Below are 8,666 nucleotides of genomic sequence, written 5' to 3' on the forward strand. Positions count from 1 at the left end.
GGAGTCCTGACCACAATCTCCTCAGACAGAGGACCACATTTTATTGCAAAATTAGTGCAACAGGTTAGCCAATACTTGGGCATAGACTGGTGTTGTCTTATATATTACAACAGTTCTATTATCATTATATGTTGTCTTATATATCACGAGTTCTGTTGTCTTATATTGTCTTATATATCAAGAGTTCTTTTATCATTATGGTGCAAGGGTTCCATGTCCTCAGAGTTTCATACTTCCTCAATGTTTCTCATAAGCAGCTCCTCTGAGGACTGACTCTTCCTGGTCCTTGCAGCAGCCATCTGAATTCTCTTACTCTTCTGACTCCTCTCTTCAGTTCCCACCAATCCACTCTTTTATGTCACTAGTTCTTATTGGCTACAGGTGTTGCCTGTTATCATCCGGCCTGCTCCTAATCTTTAGTAATAGGGTCCAGCTGCAACTTGTTGGGGGACAAGATTACATTCTACATTACCTTCATTTATCCACACTGTGTCCCCCTACAGACTGGGAACTTCACATCCTATATAACCCACAATCAAGTGGTCAGGTAGAGAAAATGAATCATTTGATCAAGCAACAAATTATATGATTGGGGCAAGAGGCTAATTTGCCATGGCCTCAATCCCTCCCATTAGTGCTGCTGCAGATTCAAACCAAACTCAGGACCAAGGAAAAGCTAAGTCACTTTGAATTGCTTTATGGGAGACCATATGGGGTGCAGAAGGGAATATCTGCCCAGGACGTATCGCTAACCTCCTCTATGATGGCTTTCAGAAAACAACTTAGAGCAATTGAAAAATATGTGACTGGAACTCGGGGTACGGGGCTCGATGCACCAGTGCATGAGGTACAACCTGGAGACTATGTGTATGTTAAGTCTCTTACAGAGAAGGCCCTGGAACCACAATGAGAGGGACCGTACCAAGTGCTCCTTACTACCTTCACTGCAATCAAGATTAAGGAACAAAGCACTAGGATCCACCACAGCCGTGTTAAGAAGGCTCCAGAAGTCCCTTGGAGAATAACTCCGGGTGATGGTGAACTGAAACTGAAGCTTACCTGGACAAAATGAATGCATCATGGTGGGTGGGGATTTGCACTGAAGTGTTGTTTACAATCATAATTGTAATCCAAGGATTAGAAAGTACTCCTAGCCAGAGCAATGCTGAGTGGCCTTGGTCCTGAGCCTTTACTCGATACACTGGATTGTGACGGTGTTTACAGGGGTCTTAGGATGAGGGAAGAGACGAGCATCTGACTCCATATTTCAGAAGGCTTGATTTATTATTTTATGATATATATTACATTAAAACTATACTAAAAGAATAGAAGATAAAGGTTCTCATCAGAAGGCTAGGCTAAGAATAGAAAGGAATGAATGATAACAAGGGCAGCTGTCTCGGACTCTCTCCGAGCCAGCTGTGCTGTGATTGGCCGTTAATTACAAACAAGCACATGAGACCAATCACAGATCCACCTGTTGCATTCCACAGCAGCAGATAATCATTGTTTACATTTTGTTCCTGAGGCCTCTCAGGTTCTCAGGAGGAAAAATTCTAAGGAAAGGATTTTTCATAAATGTCTGTGACACCGGATCCATGGGTAAAACTTCTGATATAAAAGATTTAAACCTAGAAACTGTGGTCATGCACAAAAATCAAATATATAATAGGCAGAGAGTGGCAGAAAGAGAAGTTGTGGTCACTTCAAGGGACCATAGGGGACATAATTAATATAGGGTGTCTAATGATTAATGAGACTACTGTCTTGGTTTTGAAAGACAGATGTCTGTTAAGTGTGGAGGAATGGCTAATGACAGAGGTCACGTAGACATTCACTTGTTAGCCGACCAAAGGCTGGGAAAGTACCGAACTCAGCTAGTCTGAGTTCTTGCGCCTGCAAGATATCGTGTCCTTGGGCATAGCTGGGTATGATACCAAGTAGACAGAGAGACGTGGGAAAAGGGAATGTGGGCCCGAAAGAATGAGGAAGAATTGATGGTATAGCATAACCAATAGGTTGCTTGGCTTGCAGAATATTCATGAGCTTATTACTTGTTGTGTATAAAAGTTTTATGCTCTTTGCAATAAACGAAGCTTGCTGACCTCATATTGAGCGTCCAAGTTTTCCCTCACCGTGACAGTTAAGGAAGGCAGGAGCCTCCCGTGAAATGGAAAATGTAAACCCCCTCCCTCCAAATTGTTATAAATTTTAAATTAAGGGGCTCTCAGGCAAAAAAATGTGGGACCGGGAATAACAGTTCTTTATTAGGGAAGAAAATAAAAAGATAAAATAAACAATGCAGTAAACCAAAACAACACTGGCAGAGTCAGAACACAACCAGACACCCTGTTGGTCAAGGTGTTGGTAGCAGTCCAATTGGAATTGTGGCTACAGTCTTCCTAGAGTGTCAGGTGAGGTTCTGTTGGAGCAGGGATCCTGTGGAAAGGGTGTAGTCTTCCTCCAAAGATCCCGTGGAAGAGGCAGCTATTCCTCTGGGAAATCCAGTGGAAAAGCCATGCTGGTGTTCCAGAATCTCAAGATTATATATGGGTAGGAATTCTTGGCTCCTCCTTCTGGGCGGAGCATCTCACAATGAGATGCTATAGTTCTTATCAGTCATGCAGTGACATTCAATAGCCTATTATCAACAGATGTCTCCCCAGAGGGAGCATTGGTTGTGGAAGAGATAAGGACAACTGCCCACTTAACAGAAGACAACTGCTATACAGATGGCAAATAGAATACAATTTGCTTAGCAATCCAGGACAACTACCCATAGTAAGGCAATCAAAATCAGTGTAAATAAGCACTGGAAGATTTGCAATCATCCAAATGAATTAGACTGTTGGTACAACTTCACAATAATACAAACTGTTGACGTGGTTTGCCTCTGGGCTTGCAAAACCATTGGGCTGTCTTTCAAATTTAAAATAAAGGCTATAGCTAAGCCTGTTACAACCCACCCCAGCACTCAAGCGCAAACCCAAAACACGCCTTGTAAGCTTGAGCCTAGGGTTTATGAAATCAGTCCATATGTAATAAGGAATATGGATCAACAACAACTGTTCTTTAATCCAGAACGGTCCCTTAAACATGTCAAACTGTTAATGCAAACTAATATTTCAACAGTTCAGCCAGCTTGTTCCCCCTTCCTAAGGTCATCCTTCTAGGGATGGACAAGATGGCTACAAAAACAAGAACACTTCAGAGACAGAATGCGAAGGGATTTAACCAAGATGTTAGGGACTGGGTTAGGGGTTTTGAATGAGATTGACTCAGAAATATTCATTAATAAATTAGCTGTAGCAACTAGAAATCTGATAAAATTAAAACAGCCTTTACAGTCATCTCTATTGGCATTGGGAAATAGTCAGTGGCAAGTCTCAAGGGTGTTGTGGTCCACAGGATGAGGTGAGAGATGAGAATCTGACTCCAAGTTCTCAGAAGGATGATTTATTATTTAATGATATTATAATATATTAAAAATGCTATGCTAAAACTATACTAAAGAAATATAAAGGAGACATCAGAAGGCTAGACAAGAATGAATAATAAAAACCCGTGACCGACCAGAGTCCCTACACAGCTGGACTGGGATTGGTCATTAAAATAAAACAATTCACATGGAACCAATCAAAGATGCATCTGCCACATTCCAAAGCAGAAAAACACAGGGAGAAACTATGAGAAAATATTGTTTACATTTCTTTTCTGAGGCTTCTCAGTTTCTCAGGAGAAAAAATCCTGGCAAAAGGATTTTCCAGAAAATATCATGGTGACAACAAGGGTGCTGCAGAAATGCAGTGAAATTGAAGATCAAGACCCTAGCTTACTAGCAGACGCATTAAAGGAGGCGCAGAATAACATATCTTTAACCCTTAGCTGTATACAAACACAATTATGGATACAGTCAACAGCTGCTTTAATCATAAGAGACAGAGGTGAAGGGGTGTCTGACGGTGTTCACAGGGGTATTAGGATGATGGAAGAGATGTAGATCTGACTCCATGTTACAGAAGGCTTGATTTATTATTTTATGATATATATTACATTAAAACTATACTAAAAAGAACAGAAGGAAGTTTCATCTCAGAAGGCTAGCTAAGCTACGAATATAAAGAAATTAATAATAAAGGTTTGTATCTCAGACAGAGAGTCCAAGCTAACTGAGCTGTTATTGGCCATTAATTATAAACATCCAAGATGGGCCAATCACAGATGCACCTGTTGCATTCCACAGCAGCAGATAACCATTGTTTACATTTTGTTCCTGAAGCCTCTCAGCTTCTCAGAAGCAAAAATCCTAAGAAAGGATTTTTAATGGAAAGGTTGTCTGTGACATGTCACCTTTTTTTATTTAGTTAAATTAAAAAGAAAAATGTTTGCAATTTTCTCTGCTGGGCTCATGCAGAGGAAAGAACAAACACTTGACAGGTTATCTGTTGCCAATCAAAACCTCAATCAAGTGCTGGTGTGGAATGAACAGGGAAATTTCTTCAGCTGTAAAACATAAAATTCTATCATATCACTAAAACATTCTTACAATATAAGAAAATGAAAAACAATGCAAAGAAAGTTCAAGTCCAAACAGCTGAGTTTCAGGAAAAGTCCATGTACTGAAGATGTTCCTCTTTGACATCTCTGAAAGTCCCTTTTGGTCCTGAAACAGGCTTGCAGAATCCTGAAACAACAAATTGCTAAAGAAAAATCCATCAGTAGTTATCAAAAATCCATTGACAGTCATCAAACAATTTCAAACAATTTTGATAAAACTTTTGGAATATTTTGGCCATAGCCCTTTATTGAACCACTTGGGCTGACGTAAGTTTTTGGCTCTTCAATGCTTTTGAGCTGCTGCTAGCTCTTTCAACCCTTTTTTTTATTTTATTTAATTTTTTTTTTTTGAAAGAGCAGCAGCAGCAGACGGCCTGAGAAGCCCTGGAGGGCCCTGGCCCTCTTGGAAGGATCAGGAACCCCAGACCTGGCCCACAAAATGGTGGCCCAGGTCCTGACGGGGGAAGAGAAACCCCTAAGCCCAACAGCTGGCCGGGCGGTGGCCCTGGCCCAGGGAACCGAGCCCAACAGCCCAGGCCCGGCCCACGAGGCAGGCTTTGCGTCATCACAACCTGGCACCCTGCTGCCAGTGCAATGGCAGAATGAGTGACCAAACGCTTCCTTCCCCCCGAACCACCGACCCATATCGGCAGTGGGGGAATAGAAGCTGTCCCAAGAATCTTCATCTATGGTCTGGGAATTTTTTTCCCCACAGCAAGCGAGCAGTGATCACTTTCCGCTGTTTCCTCTGCCTCTGCAAAGCAAATGCAAAAGATGTTCCCGCCTCCTGCCCCACGACATCATGCCAAACCTCTCTGGGCCAGGGAACGGAGGCAGAACCCCTGGGAGCCACCTCCCCCACACCGCTGGGGCGCGCGAGGGACGGCAGGGACCTCTGGAACCCCCAAGGGGGAACTGCCAACCAAACACGCACCAACCCGCCAATAACGCTGAGTTTGAAAGCAGGGGTCCGCACACAGCTGCCGAGACACCCCTCCTCCACGGAAGAAAGGCTGGTCACCAGAGTTGCTGCCGCAGGGGCAAACGGCTCGGGACGGTCCGAGCTTGGACATGCTGCCGGTTCCAGGGCAGCCTCTGAAGCAGGCACGGAGAATGGAGTCCCCGAAGGTGGCAGAACCATTGGGGCGGGCGGCAGGGGCAGCAGGGGTGTGAGAGGTGTGTGGGAAAGCGCTGCCATTGTCTCACTCAGCTCCGGGAGCGGCAGCGCAGGCGCGAGCTCTGTCCCTGCGGGAGGGGACGGCGGAGACGGCACGGGGTCGGCAGCAGCTTCTGCCCCCGGCTCTGGGATCAGCCGTGGAAGCGCAATCGTGGGAGGCGGCAGGACAGCCAGGGGGGACAGCCAGGGGTGGCACCGGGTCGCTGTTCTCAGCTGCAAGCTTCGCCATTGGCGCTGCGGGGGAAGGCGGGGCCACCGCGGCCGGAGCCTCCACAGGCTCTACTGGAGCGGCGACCGTGGGCGGGGCTGCGGGGACCCGCACGGGGTCGGCCCTTGGTGCATCCGCAGGTGGCGCAGCCTCAGACACACTCTGGTGGCAACCGCCATTGTCGCTGAGTGCGTTGCCTAGCAACACAGGCGAAGCCGCGGGAAGCGGTGCTACTGAGATCGGCCGGACAGGCGCAGGCGGGGCCGCCGCGGTTGGACCCCCCACAGGCTCTGCTGGAGGGACGCTTGCAGGAGGGGCCACGTGGGGAAGCGCCCGCACCTGCGGGGCAGGTTGGGGCGGCCCGGCAGGCTCAGGAGGCGGGGCCCGGGGACCAGTGCTGCCTGCAGCGCGGGGCGGGGTCCATGGGGCTGGGCGGGGCGGTGCCTGCGGGGCCACCTGGGGCGGCGCAGCCCACTCTGATCCCCCCTGAGAGCAACGAGGGGGGAAAAATGCGGTTCCGTCTGAGCGTGCTCCAAAGTGTTACTTGGCTTTGCAAGGATTTTTCAAGGTGAAGAGATAGATGAGAATCTTGGCTTCATGATCTATGTAATAAGTAACAATATGTTTGTTCATTATTAGCTAGATAATTTAAATTATAAAACAATAGCTAAACAGCTCTTGTTTAGCAGGATATAATGTTACCTATGTGCAGTCACATATGGTAAAACCTTTAACTTCGTAGGAATTGCTTTGTTTACAAACCCCCCCCCCCCTTGTAACTAGGTACAGCTACATCTGGTAACAATTACTAACTTCGCTAGAATTGCTTGGTTTGCAAATTCCACCCCATAGATATAGGAGACTCTCTGCAACTAGATACCGTCACATATGGTAACAATTATTACCCTTGCAAGAATTGCTTAACTCGTAGAATTTAGACTTAGAGATATGCCTTATAAGAAAAGCGGCCAAAGAGGAAGACTTGGGGCCTTCATCCCATGACCACCAGAAGGCAGAAAAAGACCCCCTAGCAACTGGAGGAGCAAGCGCAGAAGACGGACCATGTCATCCAGGAATCCGGAAGAAAGGGACAATAAAAAGCGAACTTTAAAGGGGGAAAGGCGTGCACCTAAGAGGAGCGGGGACTCCTGGCCGCCCAGCGCTGAACCTTGCTTATTCTTGCTTCCACAATAATAAAGATAATTGTACGGTTCTGAAATTTGGTCAATTCGTTTATCACAATCAGAAGGCTGGATTTATTATTTTATGATGTATAATACATTATGACTATACTAAAAGGAATAGAGAGAAAAGTTCAGAAGCTGCTAAGCTAAGAATAGAATAGGAATAGAATAACAAAGTTCTGTGTCCAGGCAGAAAGCAAGGACAACTGTCCTGTGAGTGGTCAGCAAATCCAAACACTCACAGTAGACCAATCACAGCTGCACCTGTTTCATTCCAGAGCAGCAGAGAACCATTGTTTACATTCTTTCTCTGGGGCCTCAGCTTCGCAGAAGGGGAAAAATCCTAAAGAAAGGATTTTTATGAAAAGATGTCGGTGACACCAAAGATGCAGAAGAAAACAGACTTCTTCGTCTGCGAGAAAAACTTCACCCTCCCCTGCAAGTCAGGGGGGCTAGGAAGCAGCAAATCGTCTTCCAAAGGATCTTGTCCTGTGGGAACTGGGGGGAATGGGGCCTGCCTCCTGCAATCAGCAATCCACGGAAAGGAAGCTGCTTTCCATTTCAAGACCGGGAAAAGCGTCCTGAATGATGGATGAATCCGTGGATACCCCAGTCCACGATCGATGGCAGCTTTGAAAATGGATTCCATGCATTCCTATATGAACATATCAAGGGCATAGAGCATATCCGTAAAAAACCCATAGAACTTTGCCCATCAAAAAAACTCATAGAAATGTCTCTTCACCATAGGAATACTGTCCTCTTCACCCCATTTTTGCCAGAGGCCAATAAGTTTCTCCTCTGAGGGGGAGAATTGAACCTCTGCCTCTGTGGGGACCCTCCCCCACATGTGCAGCCACAATCTGCGAAGGGCAGCATCTTCAGGAAGGGAAAAGCTAACAGTACCTTGTGACAGTGTCCACCAGGCTCTGGCTGGCTGCTTGGTGCTGCTGAACTTTCCGGACATCTTCTCTGGAGGCTTTTCAAAAGGTTCTCTTTGTGGTCAGCCTTGCTGTGAACTCTGTCCAAATCAGAATCTTCAGTTCTTCAGCTCCTGGCTAGAATCCACTTCTGTGGTCACTTGTGAGGTGACCATCAATGCCACATACTCGGGGTTTACCCAGTGTAGCAGCTCCTCTGGGGTCTCACCAAGTGATGATTCTTCCTCATTCACTCGAGGGTACCCATCTGTGACGGTGTTCACAGGGGTCTTAGGACGAGGGAAGAGACGTAGATCTGACTCCATGTTACAGAAGGCTTGATTTATTATTTTATGTTATATATTACACTAAAACTATACTAGAAAGAATAGAAGGAAAAGTTTCATCTCAGAAGGCTTGCTAAGCTAAGAATAGAAAGGAATGAATAATAAAGGTTTGTGTCTCGGACTGAGAGTCCAAGCTAACTGGGCTGTGAATGGCCATTAATTAAAAACATCCAAGATGGGCCAATCACAGATGCACCTGTTGCATTCCACAGAAGCAGATAACCATTGTTTACATTTTGTTCCTGAAGCCTCTAAGCTTCTCAGGAAGAAAAA

The 8,666-nt window shown here is 45.8% G+C and overlaps 1 long non-coding RNA gene across 2 annotated transcripts; it reads right to left on the reverse strand.

Moving 5' to 3' along the window:
* Nucleotides 1–4,865: 4,865 nt before the first annotated feature.
* On the reverse strand, nt 4,866–6,355 carry LOC141726909 (uncharacterized). Of its 2 annotated transcripts, none has more exons than XR_012577850.1 (2): nt 5,496–6,355; nt 4,866–5,311 (listed from the first exon to the last, which is right to left on the reverse strand). It is a non-coding gene; the product is annotated as an uncharacterized LOC141726909 (long non-coding RNA). The 2 variants fall into 2 exon arrangements; XR_012577849.1 differs by having other exon boundaries at nt 5,492–6,355.
* Nucleotides 6,356–8,666: the final 2,311 nt, after the last annotated feature.

Source organism: Zonotrichia albicollis, chromosome W (genome assembly GCF_047830755.1).
Source record: "Zonotrichia albicollis isolate bZonAlb1 chromosome W, bZonAlb1.hap1, whole genome shotgun sequence".
NCBI lineage: Eukaryota > Metazoa > Chordata > Aves > Passeriformes > Passerellidae > Zonotrichia > Zonotrichia albicollis.